At 42.9% G+C, this 24,841-nt stretch overlaps 1 protein-coding gene across 3 annotated transcripts in view; it reads right to left on the bottom strand.

Moving 5' to 3' along the window:
- The window catches only part of xylt2 (xylosyltransferase II), a 312,882-nt gene that overhangs the window by 147,762 nt on the left and 140,279 nt on the right, over positions 1-24,841 (bottom strand). The window lies entirely within an intron of this gene.

Raw genomic sequence — 24,841 nt, 5'->3', positions numbered from 1 at the left:
TCTGGTTATCTAACTGGGACATTCCATGTATGGTGTCTGGTCTAGCATACAGTCAAAGTTGTATGGCAGAGAAAAAGACCCTTCACCATATCAAATCCATGCCAACCTTTCTGCCCATCTTCACCTATCCTATTTGCCTACATTAGGATCATACCTTCCATACATTGCCTCTACAACTGGGCTGGGGATTATCTGTCTTCCCTTTTTCCTCTTTAAAAACAGGAATTCCCATACTTTATGGATTTCTTGGCTTAGGCCTTCTACCATAATAAGCAGGGCAAGTATATTTAGGTTTAATACCCAAAGTTAGCAACCTAGGTATTCAGTAAGCAGAGACTAAGTCATCTAATGCCCAAAAACTTCTCAGACCAAAGCCCTGCTTTTGTTCAGCCAAACCTTTCAAATGAAATCCCAGAGATTTTGAAAGGAATTGGAATGGGCAGTTACTCCTCTGCTCATCTCCTCCTTCTAACTTTCTTACACCAGTAAGTGTATACATCTGAGCATTGGAAGCAGCCGTGGCCACTTTTGAGGTTTATGGCCTTCCAGGACTGAAGGTTTAGTCAGTTGAAGGCACAATCTTCAACCGTGGTGGTGAAAATCACAGGAATACAACAGGGCACACTCGAGAAGCACTGAGGATTTTAAGGATGATGAAGAAGAGTACAGAGAGAGGAGCAAAATGAAAGGTGTATTTCTTGAAATGTGCAAAATTCTTCAGGGGTTTGACATATAGCTCATCCTTCTCCTGGCTTGCATGTTTAACACTGCAAGGTATCTTCAACTGGAAGGTTACAATGGTTCAGTAAGACAGGTCTGTACAGTCCTTTCAAAAGTGCTCAGAAATGAGCAATAATGCTGAACTTACCAGTCACACTCAGACCATGAAAAAATCAATTGTAAAAATTGATGCATCTGAGAGCCACAAGTCCTCAAAGTTCAAAGTAAATTTATTACCAAAGTACATACATGTCACCTTACAACCCTGAGGTTTCTTTTCTTGCAGGCATATTAAATAAATCCAATAACCATAACAGAATCAATGAAAGACCACAACTAACAGGGGGGACAACCAGTTTGCAATAGACAAAAATCTGTGCAAATACAAAAGAAGAAAAAGGAATTTATAATCTAAATAAGCAATAAATATCAAGAACATGAGATGAAGAGTCCTTGAAAGTGAATCCATAGGTTGTGGAAACAGTTCAGTGAGGGGCAAGTGAAGTTGTGTGAAGTTATCCCCACTGGTTCAAGAGCCTGCTGGTTGAAGGAGGGTTAGTAAACATTTCTGAACCTGCTGGTGAGGGTCCTAAGTCTCTTATACCTCCTGTCCCTTCTTCCTGATAGCAGCAGCGAGAAGAGAGCATGGCCTGACTGGTGGGTGAGGCTTTCCTGAGAAAGTGTTCCATGTAGATGTGCTCTGTGTAGGTGGGGAGGGCTTTACCTGTGGTAGATGATGCTGTATCTATTACTTTTTGCAGGATTTTCCATTTGAAGGCAATGGTGTTTCCATACCAGGCAATATACTCTCCACCACACATTCACAGAAGTTTGTCAAAGTTTTAGATGTCACGCCGAATCTTCGTAAACTTCTAAGGAAGTAGAGGCACTGTTGTGCTTTCTTCATAATTGCACTTGCATGTTGGGCTGAGGATAGATTCGCTAATATTATAACACTGAAAAATTTGCAGTTATTGACCCTCTCCATCTCTCATCCCCTGATGTGGACTAGCTCATGGACCTCTAGCTTCCTTCTCCTGAATCAATAATCAGCTCCTTGGTCTTGCTGACACGGAGTGAGAGGTTGTTGCTGTGGCAGCAATCAATAAGAATTTCAATCTTCCTCCTATATATTGATTCATCACTACCTTTGATTCTGCCTATGACTGCGTTGTCGTCTGCAAACTTAAAATGGCACTGGAGCTGTGCTGAGTCTCACAGTCATAAGTATAAAGCAAGTAGAGCAGGGGACTAAGCACACAGCCTTGTGGTGCACCTGTGCTGATGGAGATTGTGGAGGATTGTGTTTGGATTATTGCCAAACCAAACTTACTGGGGTCTGCAAGTGAGGAAATCAAGGATCCAACTGCACAAGGAAGAATTGATGCTTGAAGATTATTGATTAGTTTTGAGAGGATGAATGCAAAGCTGTAATCGATAAAAATCATCCTGATGCATGTACCTTTGCTGTCCAGATGTCCAGGATTGCATGAAGAGCCAAATGATATCTGCTGTGGACCTACTGTGCTGGTAGTCAAATTGGAACGTATCAGAGTCACTTCTCAGGCAGTTGATATGCTTCATCACCAACCTGTCAAAGCACTTCATCACAAGTACTGTTGGGCAATAGTCATTGAGGCAGGTTACCCTGTTACTCATGACCTGATAACAGTAATTCTGAAGTTTCGAAAGAAATGACAATGATCATCATGGTTTTACTGGCTGTCATTTTCCAAAGTTTCAAAGATTTGACAATAGTTCCCACTAACTGGATAGCAGCAAGATATCCTGGATAACCTTACTGTTCAAGATGGTAGGGAAAAAGAAATGGTTAAGTGGCAATTGCCTGCTATCAATATCAGGAAAATGCGGGAAGAAGAGGGCGGAGCTTAGTGATGATGGCGCTAAACGGCCACTCCTTTGCTTGCATCTTCGGAAACAGCTCTATTTCTATCTTTGATACCTCTTTTTTTCCCTTTCAATGTTCTTTTGAAGACCCTGACCTGGAGTTACACTCTGATAACAGTTCTTTGCGGGAATGGGACCCATTCTCAGGACCTCACAACCGGCCGCTTTTCGATACCCCAAGAGCACGGCCTGGAGGTGGCTGATTCAAGGCTGGTGGTGACAACTGATGTCATGGGAGAACAAGGAAAATTGGAAGCAGCAAGCTTGCTGCTGGCTATGTGCCCTGCGGCGCAGAGCTCAGAAAGAGTGACGCAACAGACTTTTAACACCATAAATCAGCAAGTTGTCTTGTTATGTCTCCCCTATCGCTGTGAAGTGGGGACACCCCTTTTTTCCTTATTAGCAAGAGAGAGAGAGCCTGTGCTAGGTCGAATACCGGGTGAATGAATAGTCTTTGGGGTACTGCATGTCTGTGTCTTATTATTAAAGACCTCCAGCACCCAGGACATGCCCTTTTCTCACTGTTACAATCAGGTAGGAGATACAGAAGCCTGAATGCACACACTCAGCGATTCAGGAACAGCTTCTTCCTCTCTGCCATCCGATTCCTGAATGGACGTTGAAGCTTTGGACACTACCTCACTTTTTCTAATATACAGTATTTCTGTTTTTGCACATTTTTTAATAATCTATTCAATATATGCAATTGATTTACTTGTTTATCTTTTATTATGTTTTATTTTATTTATTTTTTTCTCTCTCTTTGTTAGATTATGTACTGCATTGAACTGCTGCTGTTAAGTTAACAAATTTCATGTCACATGCCGGTGATAATAAAGCGGATTCGGATTCTGATTTATTGAAGTTTTGCTGCATGCATGAGTGCTGGTGGAGGGCACCGATGCTTTTTTTGCTGGTGGGGGGGGGGGGTCATTGCCTTGCTGATGCTTGTGCTTCGCAGGGGGGAGCTGGGGGGAGGTTTTGGGGTTTTAACATTTAACTGTCATTCATTCTTTGGGGCACGCCTCTGTTTTCGTGGATGTTTGCAAAAAAAAGAATTTCATAATGTATATTGTATATATTAAATGTACATATTGACCTATTGAATCAATGTTGAGGAAGTAGTACCGGGCATTTAGAAAGATAATCTTTTTTTTCCCCCAGAAGATCATAAAGGAAATGGCTACAGAGATAGTGGTCCTATTGACCGAATTATCATAACTTGCTAAACTCTGGGAGAATACCAAAAGATTGGAAAACAACTGATGTGACCCCCTTGTTCAAAAAGGGAGAGCAGCAGAAGGCAGGGAATCACAGGCCAGTTAGTTTAACTGTTGTTGTCAGGAAGATACTACAGTCAATAATTAAGGAGGAAATAGCTGGAAGTTGAATATAATTAAACCTGGTCAACATGGTTTTATGAAAGGTTAACCAGGTTTGCTAAGTGTTCTCAAATTCTTTGAGGTTGTACCAGGGAAAATTGATCAAGAGGATCCTGTAGAAATAACATATTTAGATTTCCAAAAGGCAATTAAGACATGGTGGCACTTAACAGATTTGTGCACAATTTAAAGTTCAGGGTATTGGGAGGAAGATTAAAACTTGCTGTCTCACAGAAAATGCGAGTTGGAGTAAATGGTTTCATTTTTGGTAACTAGTGGTTCAGCTTGTTGTTCTGTACGGAGGGGCAGACGCGAGTCTGTCCGTTCAGAAGGTGGGGCTGGATGAATCTTCACCTGGCATCTCATCCACAGCAGTTCCAACATGGGTGGCCATAAGTTCGCATCACCTGATGGAGTCCTTGATGCAAGCCTCTGCACGATGTCAACGTGCTGATCCGGGTTGAGGAGCAGTGGTTCAGTTATTGGCCAATAATTGTTCACTACTTAATGAACAGGAATAGGAATGGTAAGGTTTTCAAATTTACAGATGATACATAAAGTAGGTGGAAGGCACAGTGAAAAATTACTGTGTGAGGTCATGCACTTCAATAAGAGAAATCAAAAGGCAGATTATCTGTGGAGAGACACTGCAAGGACTGCAACATTAGAAGAAGACAGCTCACCACCACCACCTTCTGAAGGGCAGTTACTGGCTCAGCCTGTAAACACAGTTACCTAATAACACTGGAACAGTCCACACAAGGCTCACCAGGCTAATCCCTTGCAATGTCCACACAAAATGCTGCAGGAACTCGGCAAGTCAGGGAGCATCTATTGGGGGGTGGGGGGTGGAAATGAACAGTCGGCATTTCGGGCAGAAATCCTTCATCAGTCTGATGAAATTCCTTTTACCAGTCTTTTGCCAACTCACATCCAGACTTGAGTTCCTCCAGTATTCTGTGTGTATTTCTCAAGAATTCCACTATCTGCAGAATATCTTCTGTTTATCATTCTTTGGATGAAATGGTTGTCCAATCAAGAAAGACTGAATAGTATGAATCTGTGTTCCTTGGAGTTGAAAAGAATGCAGGATGATATTATTCAAACATATAAAATCCTATGGGGGCTTGACAGGACAGGTGTTGGAATGTTTTCATTAGTATGAGAGTCTTGAACAAGGGCACATATCTACAAGAGGCCTATCATTTAAAACTGAGATATAAAGAAATTTCTTCTTGCAAAAGGTGGTGAACCTCTGAAATTCTCTGCTTTGGAAGCTGGATCATATGTGGTAATTAAAGTGGAGGTGGATAAATATTTGATAGATCGAGGAATGGAGAGCTATGGAAAAATGGCACATTAGAGGAGCTGAGGCCAGCAGAGGTTAGTTATGATCATTTTAAACAGAGGGACAGGCTTTAAGGTGTCCAGTGTTCTTGTGACCTTGCAACCAGTGGAACAGGTGAAGGAAATCTGTGGATATGTTGCATTTAGACTTTCAGAAGGCTTTCAATAAGATGCTATAGAAAAGATTTTTGAAAAAATTAGAGCACAACAGGATTGGCAGAACTATTATGGGAAGGACTAACAGTAGGAATAAAGTGATCATTCTTGGACTAGGATCAATGCGGGATTTCCAACTGTTCACAATCTATATTAATAAGATGTCTTAATAAAATATTAAGGTCCATTGACAATAAAAATCTGCGAACCAATGTTGGTTATGAAAAGCAAAGAGGCCTGGGGGGGGGGGAGATTGGTGGGGTCATATAGCCTTGTTAAGTAAGTGAATGAGAACAAAGCAAATACAAGATACCGTGAAAACATAAGACGCTATATCTATCACACATTAACGTATAGATGCACTGCACTTTCTCTGAAACTGTGACACTATATTCTGCGTTTTGTTACTGTTTTCCTTTTGTACTAATTCGATGTACTTGTGATCTTCCTGGGTGGCACGCAAACAAAGGCTTTTCACTGCATTTCAGCAGGTGACAATAATAAACCAATCACACTGATAAAGACAGAGAAGTATGTTTTTTATAAAATTGTGAGATTGAGAGGTGTTGGTTTCCACAGGAACTTGAGTATTCATATGCACAGACACAAAGTTAACATACAGTTAATAGCAAGTAATTAGCAATGCAAACAGTACAATAGCATTTATTGCAAGATAATTTGAGTACTAAAGTAAACACAATTGATTGGTATTCTATAGGGTGTTGGTGAAAAAGTACCAGGAAATATTTTTTTTACAGATCTGGGTTCTCTGTCTGAAGGAGGAAATACTTGTAGCTAAAACAAGTAACAGCTGGTCTTATTGAAGCAGGTAAAATTCTGACAGAGCTTGAAGAGGTAGTTGCAGTAGTGATGCCTCTCTTGCCTGCATTTCTGTAGCCACTGACCATGTCCTTAGAATAAGAAGCTGACCATCACAGCTGATGTGAGAGAAATTATTTCACCCTAATGGTGTTTGACATTTGGAATTTTCTCTCCAAGAAGCTAGGCAACTGAGTATAATGAAAGCTCAGTAAATTTTATTGTGAAAGTACATACATGTCACCATATACAACCCTGAGATTCATTTTCCTGTGGGCATACTCAGCAAATCCATACAATAGTAACTATTTCAGAATCAATGAAAGATCAACTGGAGTGCAAAAAAACAAACTGTACAAATGACAATATAAATAAATAGCAATAAATAACCATATAGCCATAAAACAATTACAGCACGGAAACAAGCCATCTCGGTCCTTCTAGTCCGTGCCGAACTCCTAATCTCACCTCGTCCCACCGACCCTCACTCGGTCCATAATCCTCCATTCTCTTCCTGTCCATATAGCTATCCAATTTAACTTTAAACAACAACATCGAACCTGCCTCAACCACTTCTGCTGGAAGCTCATTCCACACAGCCACCACTCTCTGAGTAAAGAAGTTCCCCCTCATGTTACCCCTAAACTTTTGCCCTTTAACTCTCAACTCATGTCCTCTTGTTTGAATCTCCCCCATTCTCAATGGAAAAAGCCTATCCACGTCAACTCTATCAATCCCCCTCATAATTTTAAACACCTCTATCAAGTCCCCTCTCAATCTCCTACGCTCCAAAGAATAAAGACCTAACTTGTTCAACCTTACTCTGTAACTTAGGAGATGAAACCCAGGCAACATTTTAGTAAACCTCCTCTGTACTCTCTCAATTTTACTGACATCTTTCCTATAATTCGGTGACCAAAACTGTACACAGTACTCCAAATTTGGCCTTACCAATGCCTTATACAATTTCAACATTACATCCCAACTCCTATATTCAATGCTCTGATTAATAAAGGCCAGCATACCAAAAGCTTTCTTCACCACCCTATCCACATGAGATTATGTCCTATTTTGATTAGTCCTACCAAAATGTAGCACCTCACACTTTTCAACATTAAACTCCATCTGCCATCTTTCAGCCCACTCTTCTAACTGGCCTAAATCTCTCTGCAAGCTTTGAAAACCTACTTCATTATCCACAACGCCACCTATCTTAGTATCACCTGCATACTTACTAATCCAATTTACCACCCCATCATCCAGATCATTAATGTATATGACAAACAACATTGGACCCAGTACAGGTCCCTGAGGCACACCACTACACACCGGCCTCCAATCTGACACACAGTTATCCACCACTGCTCTCTGGCGTCTCTCACCTAGCCACTGCTGAATCCATTTTACTACTTTGATATTAATGCCTAACGATTGAATCTTCCTAACTAACCTTCCGTGTGGAACCTTGTCAAAGGCCTTACTGAAGTCCATATAGACAACATCCACTGCTTTACCCTCGTCAAATTTCCTAGTAACCTCATCAAAAAATTCAATAAGATTTGTCAAACATGACCTTCCACGCACAAATCCATGTTGACTGTTCCTAATTAGACCCTGTCTATCCAGATAATTATATATACCATCTCTAAGAATACTTTCCATCAATTTACCCACCACTGACGTCAAACTCACAGGCCGATAATTGCCAGGTTTACTCTTAGAACCCTTTTTAAACAGTGGAACCACATGAGCAATACGCCAATCCTCCGGCACCATCCCCATTTCTAATGACATTTGAAATATTTCTGTCAGAGCCCCTGCTATTTCCACACTAACTTCCCTGAAGGTCCTAGGGAATATCTTGTCTGGACCCGGAGACTAATCCACTTTTATATTCCTTAAAAGCACCAGTACGTCCTCTTCTTTAATTGTCATACTTTCCATAACTACCCTTCTTGTTTTGTTTACCTTACACAATTCAATATCCTTCTCCTTAGTGAATACTGAAGAAAAGAAATTGTTCAAAATCTCCCCCATCTCTTTTGGCTCCACACATAACTGTCCACTCTGATTCTCTAAGGGACCAATTTTATCCCTCACTATCCTTTTGCTATTAATATAACTGTAGAAGCCCTTTGGATTTATTTTCACCTTACTTGCTAAAGCTGCCTCGTATCTTCTTTTAGCTTTTCTAATTTTTTTCTTAAGATTCTTTTTACATTCTTTATATTCCTCAAGCACCTTATTAACTCCAAGCTGCCTACATTTATTGTAAATCCTTCTCTTTTTCCGAACCAAGTTTCCTATATCCCTTGAAAACCATAGCTCTCTCAAACTTTTAACCTTTCCTTTCAACCTAACAGAAACATAAAGATCCTGTACCCTCAAAATTTCACCTTTAAATGACCTCCATTTCTCCATTACATCCTTCCCATAAAACAAATTGTCCCAATCCACTCCTTCTAAAGCCTTTCACATCTCCTCAAAGTTAGCCTTTCTCCAACCAAAAATCTCAACCCTACCCTGGGTCCAGTCCTATCTTTCTCCATAATTATATTGAAACTAATGGTATTGTGATCACTGGACCTGAAGTGCTCCCCAACACATACCTCCGTCACCTGCCTTATCTCATTCCCTAATAGGAGATCCAACACTGCCCCTTCTCTAGTTGGTACCTCTATGTATTGCTGCAAAAAACTATCTTGCACACATTTGACGAACTCCAAACCACCCAGCCCTTTTACAGAATGGGCTTCCCAGTCTAAGTGTGGAAGATTAATATCTCCCACAATCACAACCTTGTGCTTCCTACAAATATCTGCTGTCTCCTTACAAATTTGCTCCTCCAGTTCTCGGTCCCCATTAGGTGGTCTATAATACGCCCCTGTAAGCGTTACTACACCCTTCCTATTCCTCAATTCCACCCAAATAGCCTCCCTAGACGAGCCCTCTAATCTATCCTGCCAAAGCACTGCTGTAATATTTTCTCTGACAAGCAATGCAACACCTCCCCCTCTTGTCCCTCCGATTCTATCACCCCTGAAGCAACGAAATCCTGGGATATTTAGTTGCCAATCACACCCCTCCTGCAACAACGTTTCACTAATAGCTACAACATCATATTTCCAGGTATCAATCCATGATGAGAACATGAGATAAAGAGTCCTTGAAAGTGAGGTCATTGGTTGTGTGAACCAATGATGGGGGCAAGTGAAGTTGAGTGTAGTTATCCCCTTCTATTCAAATGCCTGATGGTTGAGAGGTAGTAACTGTTGATGGTGGTGTGAGTCCTGAGGATCTTGTACCTTCTACCTGATGGCAGCAGCGATCAGAGTGGTGGGGATCCCAGATGATGGACGCAGCTTTCCTACAACAGTATTTCATGTAGATATGCTCAGTGGTTGGGAAGGCTTTATCTGTGATGTGATGTGCTGGACTGAATCCACTACTTTTCGTATGATTTTCCACTTAAAGGCATTGGTGCTTCCATTCCAGTCTGTGATGCGGCAGTCAATACACTTTCCAGTACACATCTATAGACATCTGTCAAAATTTTGGATGTCATGTTAAATTTCCACAAGCTCCTAAGGAAGTAGCGCTGCTGTGTTTTTTTCGCAATTGCGCTTGCGTGCTGGACCCAGGACAGGCCCTCTGAAAAAGGAACACCTTGGAATTTAAAGTTGCTCACTCTTTCTACCCCTGATGCTCCGATGAGGACTGGCTCATGGACCTCTGGTTTCCACCTCCAGAAGTATATAATCAGTTCCTTGGTCTTGCTGACTTTGAGTGAGAGGTTGTTGTTATGACATCACTTGGCCAGATTTTCAGTCTCCCTCCTATATGCTGATTCTTTACCACCTTTGATTCAGCCCACAAGACGACGCCCACGACAGTGGCGTTATCAGCAAACTTGAATACGGCATTGGAGCTGTGCTCAGCCACACCGTCATAAGTGTAAAGCACACAGCCTTGTGGTGCACCAGTGCTGATGGAGATTGTGGAGGAGATGTTGTTGCTCATCTAAACTGACTGGGATCTACAAGTGAGGAAATTCAGGATCCAATTGCACAAGGAAGTATTGAAGCCAAGGTCTTAGAGCTTATTGATTAGCTTTTGAGGGGATGATGGTTTTAAATGTTGAGCTGTAGTCAATCAAGAGCATCCTGATGTATGTATCTTTCCTGTCCAGGTGTTTCAGGATTGAGTGAAGAACCAATGAAGTGGCATCTGCTGTGGACCTGTTGTTTGGGTCGGCAAATTGGAATGGATCCAAATCGCCTCTAGGCAGGAGCTGGTATGTTTCATCACCAAGCTCTCAAAACACTTCATCGCTGTAGATGTAAGTGCAACTGGGCGATAATCACTGAGGCAAGTCACCACACTCTTCTTGGGCACCAGTATAATTGAAACCTGCTTGAAGCAGATGGGAGTACCACAAACATGAGAAAATATACAAATGCTGGAAATCCAAAGCAACACCTACAAAATGCTAGAGGAACTCAGCAGGCCAAATATCCTCAATGGAAAAGAGTAAACAAAGTTTCGGGCCAGACCGTTTACTCTTATCTATCGATTCTGCCTGGCCTGCTGAGTTCCTCCAGCGCTCTGTCGGTGTTGCTTGAAGCAGGTGGGTACCGCACACTGCTGTGGTTACACATTCAAAGTCTCAGTGAACACAGCAGCCTGACGATCAGCACAGGTCTTTAGTACATGGCCAGGTACCCTATCTGTTCTACAACCTTTCCTTGGATTCACCCTCCTGGAGGCAGCCTGCACATCAGCTCCAGAGACTGAAATCAAAGAATCATTGGGGGGATGTGGGAGTTCATTGGTTCCTCCAATGAGGGATGGAACTGGACTCTCTCACGGTGGTGTCTGAAAAGAGGATGCTGTCTAAGTTGCATGCCATCTTGGTCAATGTCTCCCATCCGCTACATAATGTACTGGGTGGGCACAGGAGTACATTCAGCCAGAGACTCATTCCTCCAAGATGCAGCACAGAGCGTCATAGGATGTCATTCCTGCCTGTGGCCATCAAACTTTACAACTCCTCCCTTGGAGGGTCAGACACCCTGTGCCGATAGGCTGGTCCTGAACTTATTTCATAATTTACTGGCATAATTTACATATTACTATTTAACTATTTATGGTTCTATGACTATTTATTATTTATGGTGCAACTGTAATGAAAACCAATTTCCCCCGGGTCAATAAAGTATGAGTATGACTATGACTCCATATTCTGACGATGAAAGCAAGCATAGAAGGCATTAAGCTCATCTGGAAGTGAAGCCCCGCTGTCTCCCATGTTGCTTCATTTAACTTTATAAGAGCTGACAGCATTCAAATCCTGCCACAGCTGTCGACCATTCCTTGTGATTCAAGTTTGGTCTGGAATATCCACTTCACCAGTGAGATGGCTTTCCAGCGATCATACCTGCACCTCTTGTAGCTTCCTTGGTCTCTTAACTTGACTGTCTCTGATCTGGCCCTCAGCAGATTTCTGATCTCAGGGTTCATCCAGGACTTCAGATTGGGGAAGACGCTGAATGGTTTAGTGGGGACACATTCATCAACAGCTATTTTAATAAAATCCATTACAACCACGGTGTATTCAATCAGATCTCTAGATGTCTGCTTGGACACAGCACAGTCCACTGACCCAATGCAATCCTGTAATCAGTCCTCTGTCTCCCATGACCAACCCTTTGTTGTCCTAATTTCTGGAGCTTTACTTTTTAGCCTCTGCCTGCTTGCAGTAGAAAGACAGCCAAATACGATCTGGACAAGGAACAGTAGGCATTCCTTATCTTAGTATGACCATTAGGTGTTCCAAGTCAGGGGAACACAAGTTTGATAGAACTGCCATGCAATAAAGCATGCATCTCCTCTCTTTGCCTTCCGAGTCAAATCAGAGATTATAAGGTTTTAATATTAAGAGAATAAGCATTTATGGAGTTACTTCAGGTAAAACATCAGCAATAATTTTATTGAAAGTTTCAGGCCAGGCACAAAAGGCTGAATGGCTTGTTCCCACATTACTTTGTTGGTTGCTCTTTCGACTTTTTGTTCTATACTGCTTATTTGCCTGTCTTTTCGGCATACTTAATTCACAGCACGTCGTTCTGCACTCCTCAATAAACCAGGATTTGCCACCCGATGTTTGTAATAATAGAGTAAGGGATATTTTAGGTCCCAGGCTGACTTCAGAAGTGTTGCAGCAATTTAGTGGTGGACATCAGGGCAGGAGTGTCTTGACTTTTGCAGATTTTGAGAAAATCACTAACAGGGCTTTGCCCAGAGGCAAACATCAGTGAGGTAAGTTTATGGATCTGAATGACAAAGCATATAAGCGTTTTAGTGCAAACCACTGCATTAAGGAGAGGCTACAGGTCCCAGCTATTCTTCAGTGATCCTTGCACCGGGACAGAAACACAAACTCAGCACTTCACTGGGTAGTCCATTGAGATCTTGTAATTCATTACTGACCCAGTGATACTGTTTATCTGCATGGTTTTAACTTTAAATTGGATAAACTCCTGATTAACTGAACTGCAGACTATGTTTCCAATGGAAAAAATCTTCTATTTTGTAGAAGGCCTGGAAATGCGACTGATTTACTTTCAGTGACTGTCTGTGAAAGTAAACCATTCTGGACACAGCGTTCGTTGCTGTGTAAACTACATCAGACCCATTTTCCCATCATGCACATTCAGTTTCATGGTCTTTTCAGAATCAGATTTATTATCACCGTCTTAGACAAGACAAGACCATAGGATAAAGGAGCAAAATTAGGCCACTTGCCCTTCGAGTTCATCATGACTGATCCATTTTCCCTCTTAGCCCCAGTCTCCCGCCTTCTCCCAGTATCCCTTCATACCCTGACTAATTAAGAATCTATCAACATCTGATCTTTACGAACAGTGTGCAAAACAAGTTTTTCACTGTATCATGGTACATATGATAATAATAGACAAAAACTGACACTAATACCATTGTGTTGCCCTTAAGGCATTATTTGACTTTGTTGGGTCTACGCTTTAAATGATTTGTTTGTAACTATTTTCTAGTTAAAGTTAAAGGTTGATAACTATGTTACAGTTTAACAAAGGTAAATTCATTGTCTATGGTATATCACGGCATGTGATGACATCATCTCCGGTTTTGCTGCGTCTTATGTGTAACCTCTGGTTCGGGAAGGTGTAAAAGTGGGTGCCATGCATGCAGCATGATCGTGAAGAGCTCCGTGTCTACCCACAAAGAAACATTATAGAAGCAACGCTGTCAGAATGTATTTGAAGTAAAAATATTAACGCAGTTTCTGTTAAGGAAGCACGCGTGCCGGCTTTTCAATTTCAAACGTGGGGTCGGCTCGAGCCCAGCGGCGGTTTGACACAAACCCCTTGCCCGCTACTCGGGGCGGCTGGAGACACTCGCTAAAAGAAGAGAGCGCAAGTGGTCTCCAGAATGAAACAGACGCTGTATATGTTTGTATTTTTTTATCAACAGTTTTCACCATACGATGTTAATGTGGAAGAGTGAACAGTAAGTGCTTAACCTTACTATGACTCTTCATTGGCTCCGGTTTAACTTGGTGTTTAGTCAGAGTTTCAACACACTGCACCAGAACACTATCAACATCTGATCTTTATGAACAGTGTGCAAAACAAGTTTTTCACTGTATCATGGTACATATGATAATAATAGACAAAAACTGATACTAATACCATAGTAAAACTGTTGGTAGGCCTGCTTCATAATTGCATCAATATGTTGGGCCTAAGACAGATCCTTAAGAGATGCTGACACTCAGGAACTTAAAGCTGCACACCCACTTCTGAACCCTCTACAAGGACTGGTGTGTGTTCTCCTGACTTGATCTTGTTGATGCTGAGAGCGAAGTTGTTGCTGCAGCACTACTGAATGGATTAGTAACTGATGACTCAAAGAGCACTGCTGCTCGTATCCAGCCTCCTACAGAGCAATGAACTCTGCCTCCGCTTCGCACCCCTCACAGTGCCTTCTAACTTTATCCATTAACAAAGTTGTCCTCATGTCTGCTAATAATCTTCATTCTACGTCCCCTACCTCTCCAGTACTCCACCAGCAGGAACAGTTTCTCTCTATCTACTCAGGCTACGTCCACACTAGACCGGATAATTTTGAAAACGCCGGCTTCGCATAATAACGATAGGCGTCCATGCCAGGCGTTTTTGAAAATACCTCCATCCACATTAAAACCGGTATTTGGGCGAATCTCCTCCTACTGGGCATGCACAGGACACACAGAAAACAAGCAAAGAGGAAACAGTATACTTGGTGCGCGTTTGTCCAGTTACAGACTAGAAAAACTTAAAAGGAAATTGTCAAACGACGGACAGCTGATGGCTCTCGCGCAGGAGGACTTAAAACTGAAAAAAACAAATATTGGAGCATATGGAGGCAACTGACAGGGAGTTCACGGACAGTATGACCCGGCTGATGACGAACATTGAAAAATTGACAACTCTGTTGCAGAGGGACTTGCAATGATGAGGAATATGATGGCTCCCCCCCAGTACTTTTCATGACACAGTACCAGTCTCACAGACACTACAATAGCTACACATACAGACACACAGACCCCCTGGTGGCCTCACCAACATCTTCCCCACTCCCACAGAGGGGTCACCCTGGAAACACTTCCTACAGCCATAGTCTCTTCACCGATGAAAGGGACGACAGGTTTTTTAAAACCTCTGGTTACCCCGTACACACTACAACGCCCAGCCGGCGTTTTCAGATTTAAACGCTCCGGAGAGCATTGTAGAAAAGCTCCGTTTTTGGGGAAGGAAAACACCGTTTCAGTGTGGACGGAGGGTCAAAACAAAGAGAAAAGGCTTCGGTTACGGATTTATCCAGTCTAGTGTGGACATAGCCTTAGTCTTTATATAGGGTTTCGACCCAAAAAGTCGACAATTCCTTTCTTCCACAGATGCTGCTCGAGCAGCTAAGTTCCTCCAGTAGACTGTTTGTTGCTCTATATTTCAATATCTGTGGTCTCTTGTGGTTCCAATGCCTTTTGTGGCTTGAATACCTCCACAACATCTGTTTGAGACTTCCTGTTCCAAGGAAAACAGCCAAGCTTCACCAGCCTATCTAGTTTACCGAAGTCCCTCTTGGCATCATTACAGATAAATCTTTTCTTTACAAGTTCGAAAGCAGGATAATCAGCCCTGAATGACTCTAGTTATGTACCTTACAATGCTTAAACCCAGAATTTGAAATGCCAATTCAACTCGAAGCATATCAAATTGCGACATTAATTCCATTTCAGTTAGGTCAGAATAATATCCTTCCTTTGATAGAAAATGTAATGCTCTGGTTCATATTATTTTACTGTTATACTGTTCTGTATTTGATTTTTGTGCTGTTCTCTGCAAGCTGCTTGTTTGGGTTACTGTTGAAGATAAGAGATAGGAGAATTGTATGCCATCGAATTAGGATGGCCAGATTAAGGGGAGGTTTCTCCGGTGAGGGACACTAAGGTGGGGCTTGGGGTCTTTTGTTGAGGAGATGAAGAGAGAAGATGCTGGCGAGAAGAGGTCGTAGGATTTGACCCCGAACGGGGCCATGATTCGAGAAAACCCGGGATGAGATCGAAGGAGGATCGGCAAAGGGAAAACAGCGAGCTCCAACTTGTGCACATTAGACTTTTACAGTAAAATAGGCCCTTTTCTTTTTTGTTCTTTCTTTTCTAACCCTTTAGTCAAATTAGGAATTATAAAGCTAAATCTTTTAATTGTAACTGGTGTACTGTCTGTTATCTGGTGGCACTTATCTGTAACAGGGTAACAAATCATGCAGGTTCTACACAAACAGGGGGATTTGGGGTGGGCTTGCGCCTCAATCTCACATGTTTGGCAGGGCCAGGGATTGTTTCCCGTGATGGGGGAGTCTAGTACCAGAGGGCATGACTTAAGGATTGAAGGGCACCCATTCAGAACAGAGATGCCAAGAAATTTTTTTAGCCAGAGGGTGCTGAATCTATGGAATTTGTTGCCACGGGTGGCAGTGGAGGCCAAGTCATTGGGTGTATTTAAGGCAGAGATTGATAGGTATCTGAGTAGCCCGGGCATCAAAGGTTATGGTGAGAAGGCGGGGCAGTGGGACTAAATGGGAGAATGGATCAGCTCATGATGAAATGGCAGACTCGACGGGCTGAATGGCCGACTTCTGCTCCTTTGTCTTATGGTCCTCCCTAGACTCACGCAGCCGACAGAACCAAAAGAAACAAAATGCTGAAAAACTCAGCAAACTGCAAAAGACAGCATTTCTGGAAAAGGAAATAATCAATGTTTTGAGTGGGCACCACTTTGTTGTCAATTTTGATGTAACATCATGGACCCCAAAAATTGTCTGTTTCTCTTTCCACAGTTGCTGAGTTTTTTCAGCACTTCGTTTTTGTTCCAGATTTCCAGCATCTGCTGTTCATTCTTTCATCTAATTCCAACAACAACAATACTACTTGGAAAGACAGAAACACATTTAGGCCTTTCAGCTGAAGCACTGTTTCACCACAGAGGGATGTGGACAAACACAGTAAACGAGGACTACCTGGGTGGGCACTGTAGTCAGCATAGACTGGCTGGCCGGAAAGACCTGTAACCCTACTGTATTGCTCGATGACACCCTACTTGATTATGGTGGATCATTATCTTTATCTGTTTACCAATTCCTTTAATTCATCAATCAACAAAAAAAATTATCACCCTTTGTAACAAATTTCCAGGGGTACAGAAAGTCAGAAAGTAAGACTACAAAGGAATTGTGACTCTGAATGACCCTTTGTAATTTCAATCCTTAAGGACCCAGCTTTTATTTAAAGCACTTCACACCTTACTCTTGACTGCTTTCATTAATCATTTTAAATACATATAAAACCATGGGATATAGAAGCAGGATTAGGCCATTTGGCCCATCAAGTCTGCTCCACCATTTCATCATGGCTGATCCATTTTCCCTCTAGCCACAATCTCATAGAACATAAAACAGTAGAACACAGTAGCAGGCCATATTCAGTCACAATGTTGCACCAACCAGATAAAAAGCAAATCAAAAACACCCAAACACTAATCTGTCTGAACTACACAATGTCCATATCCCTCCGTCTTCCTTATATCCATGTACCTATCCAAACATCTCTTAAAAGCCTCGAATGTATTTGCCTCTACCACCATACCAGGTAGCACATTCCAGGCATCCACCTCTCCGAGTAAAAAATTTACCCCTCACATCTCCCTTGAACCTACCCCCTCGCCCCCTGGTATTAGACATTTCAACTCGGGGAAGCAAATACTCTCTGTCCACTCTGTCTATGCCTCTCATAGTCAGATCTCCTCCTACCTCCATGCTCCAGAGGAAACAATACAAGTTTATACAACCTCTCGTTAAATCACATGTCCTCTAAACCAGAAGCACCCTGGTAAATCTTTTCTGCACCATCTCCAAAGCCTCAACGTCCTTCCTACCAGAACTATGCGCAATACTCCAGATGATTTATAAAGTTACAACATAATCTCTTGATTTTTGAACGCATTGTCTCAACTAATAAAAGCAAGCATCCCAAAAACATTCTTAACCACGAAACCAAACTGTGCAGATACTTTCAAGGAGCTATGAACCTGGATCCCATGTTCTCTTTGCTCAGCAAAACTGTTAAGGATCTTGTCCTTAATAGTACACTGTCTCCTTGCATCTACCCTACCAAGGTGCACTCATCTGGGTTTTGCTCCATCTGCCATTTTTCAGCCCATATCTGCAAATAATCTAGAAACATAGAAAGCAACGCAGAGAACCTACTGCACAATACAGGCTCTTCGGCCCACAATGCTGTGCTGAACATGTCCTTACTTTAGAAATGACCTCGGGTTACCCATAGCCCTCTATTTTTCCAAGCTCCATGTACCTATCCAGGAGTCTCTTAAAAGATCCGATTGTATCTGCCTCTACCACTGTCGCCAGCAGCCCATTCGATACACTCACCACTCAGCGGAAAAAACTTACCCCTGACATCTCCTCTGTACTTACTTCCAAGCACCTCTGCTGTCAGTCAAAAGCCTCTGACATGATCGATGCCTCTCATCATCATATACACTTCTGTCAAGTCACTTCTCATCCTCCGTCACTCCAAGGGAAAAAGCCCAAGTTCACTCAACTATTCTCATAAGGCATGCTCCCCAATCCAGGCAGCATTCTTGTAAATCTCCTCTGCACCCTTTCTATAGTTTACACATCCTTCCTGCAGTGAGGTGACCAGAACTGAGCACAGTACTCCAAGTGGGGTCTGATATAGCTGTAACATTATATCTCGGCTCTTAAACTCAATACTACGGTTGATAAAGGCCAATACATCATATGCCTTCTTACAGACAACAGGTGCAGGAGTAGGCCATTCGGCCCTTCGAGCCAACACCGCCATTCACTGTAATCATGGCTGATCATCCACAATCGGTATCCAGTTCCTGCCTTATCCCCATCACCTTTGATTCTCCCATCTTTAAGACCTCTATCCATCTCTTTCTTGAAAGCATCCAGAGACTTAGCCTCCACTGCCTTCTGGGGCAGAGCATACCACATATCCACCACTCTCTGGGTGAAAAAGTTTTTCCTCAACTCCGTTCTAAATGGCCTACCCCTTATTCTTAAACTGTGGCCTCTGGTTCTGGACTCATCCATCAGCGGGAACATGCTTCCTGCCTCCAGCGTGTCCCATCCCTTCATAATCTTATATGTTTCAATCAGATCCCCTCTCATCCTTCTAAATTCCAGTGTATACAAGCCCAGTTGCTCCAATCTTTCAATATATGACAGTCCCGCCATCCCGGGAATTAGCCTTGTGAACCTATGCTGCACTCCCTCAATAGCAAGGGTGTCCTTCCTCAAATTTGGAGACCAAAACTGCACACAATACTCCAGGTGTGGTCTCACCAGGGTCCTGTACAGCTGCAGAAGGACCTCTTTGCTCCTATACTCAATTCCCCTTGTTATGAAGGCCAGCATGCCATTAGCTTTCTTCACTGCCTGCTGTATCTGCATGCTTGCTTTCAGTGACTGGTGTACAAGAACACCTAGATCTCGTTGTACTTCCCCTTTTCCTAACTTGACTCCATTTAAATAATAATCTGCCTTCCTGTTCTTACCACCAAAGCGGATAACCTCACATTGATCCACATTAAACTGCATCTGCCATGCATCTGCCCACTCACCCAACCTGTCCAAGTCACCCTGCCTTCTCATAACATCCTCCTCACATTTCACACTGCCACCCAGCTTTGTGTCATCTGCAAATTTGCTAATGTTACTTCTAATCCCTTCATCTAAATCATTAATATATATAGTATTGTAATCAGCTGCGGTCCCAGCACTGAACCCTGTGGTACCCCACTGGTCACCGCCTGCCATTCCGAAAGGGACCCGTTAATCGCTACTCTTTGTTTCCTGTCAGCCAGCCAATTTTCAATCCATGTCAGTACTTAGCCCCCAATACCATGTGCCCTAATTTTGCCCACTAATCTCCCATGTGAGACTTTATCAAAGGCTTTCTGAAAGTCCAGGTACACTACATCCACTGGCTCTCCCTTGTCCATTTTCATAGTTACATCCTCAAAAAATTCCAGAAGATTAGTCAAGCACGATTTCCCCTTTGTAAATCCATGCTGACTCGGACCGATCCTGTTACTGCTATCCAAATGTGCCGCTATTACATCTTTTATAATTGACTTCAGCGTCTTTCCCACCACTGATGTCAGGCTAACCGGTCTATAATTCCCTGTTTTCTCTCTCCCTCCTTTCTTGAAAAGTGGGACAACATTAGCTACCCTCCAATCCACAGGAACTGACCCTGAATCTATAGAACATTGGAAAATGATTAACAATGTGTCCACGATTTCTAAAGCCACCTCCTTAAGTACCCTGGGATGCAGACCATCAGGTCCTGGGGACTTATCAGCCTTCAGACCCAACAGTCTATCCAACACCTTTCCTGCCTAATATAAATTTCCTTCAGTTCATCCATTACCCTAGGTCCTTTGGCCACTATTATATCTGGGAGATTGTTTGTGTCTTCCCTAGAGAAGACAGATCCAAAGTATCTGTTCATAATCAGCCTGTGCAGCAGCTTTGAGTGTCCTATAGACTTGGACCCCAAGATCCCTCTGATCCTCCACACTGCCAAGAGTCTTACCATTAATACTATATTCTGCCATCATATCTGACCCAACAAAATGTACCACCTCACACTTACCTGGGTTGAACTCCATCTGCCACTTTTCAGCCCAGTTTTGCATCCTATCGATGTCCTGCTGTAACCTCTGACAACCCTCCACACTATCCACAACACCTCCAACCTTTGTGTCATCAGCAAATTTACTAACTCATCCCTCCACTTCCTCATCCAGGTCATTTATAAGAGTCACGAAGAGAAGGAGTCCCAGAACAGATCCCTGAGGCACTCCACTGGTCACCAGCCTCCATGCAGAATATGACCCATCTACAACCACTCTTTGCCTTCCGTGCACAAGCCAGTTCTGGATCAACAAAGCAAAGGTCCCTTTGGATTCCATGCCTCCTTATTTTCTCAATAAGCCTTGCATGGGGTACCTTATCAAATGCCTTGCTGAAATCCATATACACTACATCTACTGTTCTACCTTCCTCAATGTGTTTAGTCACATCCTCAAAAAATGCAATCAGGCTCGTAAGGCACGACCTGCCCTTGACAAAGCCATGCTGACTATTCCTAATCATATTATGCCTCTCCAAATGTTCATAAATACTGCCTCTCAGGATCTTCTCTGTCAACTTACCAACCACTGAAGTACGACTCACTGGTAAATAATTTCTTGGGCTATCTCTACTCCCTTTCTTGAATAAGGGAACAACATCTGAAACCCTTCAATCCTCCGGACCTCTCCCGTCCCCATTGATGATGCAAATATCATCGCCAGAGGCTCAGCAATCTCCTCCCTCACCTCCCACAGTAGCCTGGGGTATGTCCCGTTCGGTCCCAATGACTTAACTACCTTGATGCTCTCCAAAAGCTCCTGCACATCATCTTCCTTAATGTCTATATGCTCAAGCTTTTCAGTCCACTGTAAGTCATCCCTACGATTACCAAGGTCCTTTTCCGTAGTGAATATTGAAGTAAAGTAATCATTAAGCACCTCGGCTACCTCCTCCTGTTCCGTACACACTTTCTCACTGTCACACTTGATTGGTCCTATTCTCTTAAGTCTTATCCTCTTGCTCTTAACATACTTGTAGAATGCCTAGGGGCTTTTTTTTTTAATCCTGCTCGCCAAGGCCTTCTCATGGCCTCTTCTGGCTCTCCTAATTTCATTCTTAAGCTCCTTCCTGCTAGCCTTATAATTTTCTAGATCTCTAACATTACCTAGCTCTCTGAACCTTTTCTAAGCTTTTCTTCTTGACGAGATTTTCAACTCCTTTGTACACCACGGTTCCTGCACCCTACCATCTTTTCCCTGTCTCATTAGACAAACCTATGCAGAATGCCATGCAACTATCCCCTGAACATTTGCCACTTTTAAACCATAGAACCATAGAAACTACAGCACAGAAACAGGCCCTTTGGCCCTTCTTGGCTGTGCCGAACCATTTTCTGCCTAGTCCCACTGACTTGCACACGGACGATATCCCTCCATACACCTCCCATCCATGTATCTGTCCAATTTATTCTTAAATGTTAAAAAAGAACCCGCATTTACCACTTCGTCTGGCAGCTCATTCCATACTCCCACCACTCTCTGTGTGAAGAAGCCCCCCCAATGTTCCCTTTAAACTTTTCCCCCCTCACCTTTAACCCATGTCCTCTGGTTTTTTTTTCCCCTTGCCTCAGTGGAAAAAGCCTGCTTGCATTCACTCTATCTATACCCATCATAATTTTATATACCTCTATCAAATCTCCCCTCATTCTTCTATGCTCCAGGGAATAAAGTCCTAACCTATTCAACCTTTCTCTGTAACTGAGTTTCTCAAGTCCCGGCAACATCCTTGTAAACCTTCTCTGCACTCTTTCAACCTTATTTATATCCTTCCTGTAATTTGGTGACCAAAACTGAACACAATACTCCAGATTCGGCCTCACCAATGCCTTATACAACCTCATCATAACATTCCAGCTCTTATACTCAATACTTCGATTAATAAAGGCCAATGTACCAAAAGCTCTCTTTACGACCCTATCTACCTGTGACGACACTTTTAGGGAATTTTGTATCTGTATTCCCAGATCCCTCTGTTCCACTGCACTCCTCAGTGCCTTACCATTAACCCTGTATGTTCTACGTTGGTTTGTCCTTCCAACGTGCAATACCTCACACTTGTCAGTATTAAACTCCATCTGCCATTTTTCAGCCCATTTTTCCAGCTGGTCCAAGTCCCTCTGCAGGCTCTGAAAACCTTCCTCACTGTCTACTACACCTCCAATCTTTGTATCATCAGCAAACTTGCTGATCCAATTTACCACATTATCATCCAGATCATTGATATAGATGACAAATAACAATGGACCCAGCACTGATCCCTGTGGCACACCATTAGTCACAGGCCTCCACTCAGAGAAGCAATTTTCTACCACCACTCTCTGGCTTCTTCTATCGAGCCAATGTCCAATCCAATTTACCACCTCTCCATGTATACCTAGCGACTGAATTTTCCTAACTAACCTCCCATGCGGGACCTTGTCAAAGGCCTTACTGAAGTCCATGTAGACAATATCCACTGCCTTCCCTTCATCCACTTTCCTGGTAACCTCCTCGAAAAACTCCAACAGATTGGTCAAACATGACCTACCACGCACAAAGCCATGTTGACTCTCCTTAATAAGCCCCTGTCTATCCAAATGCTTGTAGATTCTGTCTCTTAGTACTCCCTCCAATAACTTACCTACTACTGACGTTAAACTCACCGGCCTATAATTTTCCGGATTACTTTTCGATCCTTTTTTAAACAACGGAACAACATGAGCCACTCTCCAATCCTCCGGCACTTCACCCATAGACAGCGACATTTTAAATATTTCTGCCAGGGCCCCCGCATTTCCCTGCCGTACATTTCCCTGAGAACATCTGTTCCCAACTTTTGCTTCCAAGTTCCTGCCTGATAGCCTCATATTTCCCCTTACTCCAATTAAACGCATTCCTAACTTATCAGTTCCTATCCTTCTCCAATGCTCTGGTAAAGGAGATAGAATTTTGATCACTATCTCCCAAATGCTCTCCCGCTGAGAGACCTGACACCTGACCAGGTTCATTTCCCAATACCAGATCACAAACAGCCTCTCCTCCTGTAGGCTTATCCACATATTGTGTCAAGAAACTGTCCTGAACACACCTAACAAACTCCACCCCATCTAAACCCCTTGCTCTAGGGAGATGCCAATCAATATTGGGGAAATTAAAATCTCCCATCATGACAATCTTATTATTGCACCGTTCCAGAATCCGTCTCCCTATCTGCTCCTCGATATCCCTGTTACTATTGGGTGGTCTATAAAAAAACACCCAGTAGAGTTATTGACCCCGTCCTGTTTCTAACTTCCACCCACAGAGATTCATTCAACAATCCCTCCATGGCTTCCCCGTTCTACAGCCTTGACACTATCTCTGATCAGTAGCCCCACACCTCCAGCTCTTTTCCCTCCCTCCTTGTCCTTTCTGAAACATCTAAAGCCTGGCACTCTATGTAGCCATTCCTGCCCCTGAGCCATGCAAGTCTCTGTAATGGCCACAACATCATAGCTCCAAGTACTGATCCACACTCTGAGCTCATCCACTTTGTTTGTGATACTCCTTGATCTATATCATGCTGTGTTCTTTGCCGATCTTCTACACTACCCACAACTTCACCAAGCTTGGTATCATCCACAAATTTATTAACCTACCTGTCTTCATTTTCATCCAGATCATCTATATGCATCACAAAAACCAGAGGTCCCAGCACAGATCCCTGCGGAACTCCACCAATACAGACCTCTACCTCGAATAAGTCTCTTCAATCGCTACCCTCTGATTTCTATGCACAAGCCAGTTCCGAATCCAAACAGTCAATTCGCCAGGGACCCCCTGCACCATAATCTTCTGGATTAGCCTCCCATGAAGGTCTTTGTCAAACACCTTTCTAAACAATATCTGCCCTACCCTTACCAATCTCCCTCGTCACCTTGTCAAATAAACTCAATCAAGTTGGTGAGCCATGACCTGCTACATACAAAGCCATGGTGGCTCTCCCTAAATAGGCTGTGAGTTTCCAAATATTCATATATCCTATCTCTCCAGCAATTTCCCTACAACTGAGACTCACTGTCTATCGTGCCTTGGACTTTCCCTTGTTCCCTTCTTAAACAGAGGTACAACATTAGCCTCTCGCCAATCCTTCAGGACCTCGCCTGTGGCTAGAGAGGATGTTAAGATACTGGTCAAGGGCCAGCAATCTCATCTCTTGCCTCTTTT

Source organism: Mobula birostris, chromosome 24, assembly GCF_030028105.1.
Source record: "Mobula birostris isolate sMobBir1 chromosome 24, sMobBir1.hap1, whole genome shotgun sequence".
NCBI lineage: Eukaryota > Metazoa > Chordata > Chondrichthyes > Myliobatiformes > Myliobatidae > Mobula > Mobula birostris.
This window is presented reverse-complemented; position numbering and strand designations above follow the sequence as displayed.